Source organism: Pteropus alecto, unplaced genomic scaffold (assembly GCF_000325575.1).
Source record: "Pteropus alecto unplaced genomic scaffold, ASM32557v1 scaffold137, whole genome shotgun sequence".
Lineage (NCBI taxonomy): Eukaryota > Metazoa > Chordata > Mammalia > Chiroptera > Pteropodidae > Pteropus > Pteropus alecto.
The window spans coordinates 1,037,176-1,040,886 of NW_006440135.1; positions in this window are offsets into that span (position 1 = coordinate 1,037,176).

The following is a 3,711-nucleotide window of genomic DNA, read 5'->3' on the forward strand; positions in this document are numbered from 1 at the left end:
CTGCTCTGCACTGAATGTTGCTGTTCGATTATTTGGGTCGATTTACAGTAACGGCTCCCTGAAAACACGGCCTAAAACAAAGTATAGTGATGATCTTTGACGAGAGTCCTCCTCATTTTGAAATGCAGCAAGAGTCATGGAGTTGATTGGCAGCCCTGAGGTAATGTGAGTCACCAAGATGACAAAACATCTAATGGTCAATGCCTAATATTGCCAGGACTTACTGCCAGGACCTGGCCTGATGCCTGAAAACAAGACAGAGGCACAGCAAGAGTGTCTGGAGCTGGACCGAGCACCCCACTGATGTAGAAAAAGCAAGTGGATCTCATGCAGCTAGGTAGGGCTGGGTGGATGGGTGGAGATGCTGAGCAAAGATCTCATCCAGTCAATCAAGCACAAGTTCTGCTGTCAGTGGCAATGGCGGATCAGAGTCCAAGCAAGCTGTCAGCACAGAGGGTCGCTCTGAGATGGTGAGAGGAAGACAGAATGCAGGGCGGTGGGCAGAGCTCAGCTCTCACAATCAGGGAGTCCTAGGTTTGAATCCCAGCCATTTACTCTTCCTGGGACCTTAGCCAAGTTTCTAATGTAATTAAGCCTCAGCTTCTTCATCTGCAAAACAGGAAGTCATTACCCCTTGCAGGGGGGTGGTGGGGGTTAGGTACGTGTGCAGCGCCGGCATAAAGAGGTGCTCGGCCACCGCAGTGTCATTAGGTACCTCGGAGCACCTTCTCTCACCCCGGCTCTCTGCCAGATGCTCTCTGTTCACTATCTTACTCCTCAAAATGAGGCTCGAAGTTATCTTTATCCCGGTTTTGCTAATTAGAAATGAATAGATGACGTGGCTCACGCAAGGTCACGCCTCTGGCATATACACGTTCTTGGCTTGAGCTCCATATCCACCTCCTGGCCTAGCATTTCTCCCACTATTCTCTGGCTATACTTGAACGTGGACTTCTAATTTGGACCGTGGTCCATGGTTTTGTCCAAAAGCCCCTACCCTCCCTCTGTTTTGACGAAAGCTAAGGGCTTATAGAAAGATCTTTGAACTTGGGTTGAAAAATCCGATTCTACTACTCAACCTGGTGCGTACTCTTGAACAAGGCTTCTCTTTCTGCAGCTTCGGTTTCCTTCCTGAGAAGTGAGGCCGACAGGTTATGAAGAGATGCCCTCACTGTCAGAAGTCTGGACGGGTTTCTAACTGCTCAGCTCAATAATCCTATCTCGTTTCCTCTCTGGCTTGACCTGACCCCAGCCACTCACCGCTACATTTGATATTATCCTAAGGTTATCCCCTAAACCCCGATCAAAATCACAAGTCAGCAGGTCTGGGACCGGTCCATGCTGATGGCGAAGAATCGGATCAGATTCCTCTCTGTGTGCCCATGAACCCTGATATGGGATAACACATTTCAGTACCTGTTCTGATTATCTGTGGCTGTATTACAAACTACTCCAGCACATGGCAGTTTTTAAAGACCTTACCGTTTGCCCACAGTTATGTGAGCCAGCAACTCAGGAAACGTTCAGCAAGGTGACCCTCCTTTGGGGTTTCCCAGGTATTCGTAGTGAGGCTGGACTGCGGTTCCATTGTGCTGGAGGACAAGACGCTCACCCAGGTGACTCAACCAGGAACCCCAGTTCCTCTCCGTATGAGCCTTTGGGGCTTCCTCAGAGCATGGTGGCTCCATTCCAAGAGGGAGTGACCTCCAAGTGAGCATTGTAGGAGAATGAGGACAGAAGCCACGTGACTGCTCATGACCTAGCTCCAGAAGTCCCAGCACACCACCTTATTGTGCCCTGCTGGTCGACCGCGTCCTAGACCAGCTCAGATTCTAGGGAAGGAGAAACTCACTCCACCTCTCAAGGGGAAGAATCACCAAGAATCTGTGGCCATCTCTAGCTTTCATGTTACCTTGTTGAGGAATAGCCGGATACGGCTACCTAAAGCTACCTTAAGGATAACCATTTTGCATAAATGACAATAGATGCAGGACCCTTCTAAACCTGAGGGACACCAGTTTTGTTCATGTCGATGAGTTCCTACAAAGCCCGATCAGCCCTGGCCGGAGCGAGCCTCCTTGCTCACACATCGGCTTCTTCTACAGCGGTGCCCTCTCCTCCACGAACCCCTCCGCGCTCCGTAAACACCTGCCACTTCCAATACAAGGCAGCGTAGCGGGTTCCTGCACCGAGCCTTCGAGGTGTGCCTTCTAAGAGGAGCTTCAAAAGGCGTTGTCCACCCTTCCGCTTCATCCTCCAGGATGCACACGCATTTGGTGAAAGGAGCGTGAGAAACGGGGCGACTGAATGAAATGTGAGGTTAAACCAGTTCAGAATTTATCCCGAAAACTTGTGACACTTGTGCTTTAAATGGGAGACGGTAGGGGTGCCCACGCTTGGTCCACATATGAGAAGGTGCCATTGGAAAGACGCCATCTATTGACAAAGTCAGAGGGAGGCAGGATGCTATCCCTTCTTTGTCCCCTCTCAGGAATGATTGGTGCCCATGACCAGGTGTTGTTAAACATAAGAATGCTTTAACGGAGCAAGCTATTCAGATGCGGTTTATTCTGCAGTGGGGCTGTAGATTTTGGCCCCTGGAATCTGTTCAATCCTGACTCCATTTCACTCAGGAGAATTGAGACAGGGCTAATATGTACCTCCCAGGGCCATTGCAAGAATTAAGAGTTAACATATTTTAAAGCTCTGAGCGTCTAGCACACACTGCTGGATGCATGTGAACGAGACTCCAGACTGTTCTCTTGACCGCCAACCTGGTCCTGCCGCTAGTACCGGGGCTCCAAGTCCAGCTGATTCTTTTCTCTGGTCCTGCCATACAGCCGCCAGGCTCCCTTCAAGGGCTGTCATTCAGTCACTGCTCTGAGACAGGTCTGCTCCCACAAAGTGGCCCCATCTTGTATGCCCCCCATTCTGTAGAGGTACTATTGAACTTAGTCTTATGTCCACAGACTCATTTAAAGCCATTTGACACATGCGAGCCTGAGACTTACCACATATATATATACTATAAATTATAATATATATATAATATATAATATGAAAACTGCCAATGACCAATATGGCTCACCGTTGAGCATTTCTTTTGTGTATATGCTGTCTTTTCCTTTCTAAATACTTGCATAATATTTCAATGTAGTGAGACATTCCTTCTAAGTTCATGATCAATGTTGACATTATGCCTGGACAGCAGTATCTTTTCAAAGTTATCTTAGAAACCTATTCTACGTTAATAGTGGAGACATCGGACATTTCCAGAGCAAGTCTGACTGACTGGAATGTTCTAGTTTTGCTGTTCATATCGACCTCTTAAACATAGTCATGTATGAGTTTGCACTTTGTAAGAAACGTGGTTCTTTAAAATAGATTTCTAGCTGCTCAGCTCAATTAATATAAGATAAATATTATATTAAAATTAATTTTTATCACCTTCCTAAGCTCCCTCTGAATTCTCTGTAGAACTGTGGCCTATTTGAGGAATGATCAGGGATACATTTGGTCATCTGGCTGTCACAGTGCACCCCAATCTTCCTAATTTTTTATAGATTGTGTTCGTCCATCCCAGTGACATAAATAATGGGTGTGCTGAAAGCTAGAGCTACTGGGCTGGGGGTTCCAGCAGCTGTGAGGACCCCGGAAATGTGAGGTCACCCTCAACACAAAGGTGGAGAAGCTCTGTTTTGACTGATACTG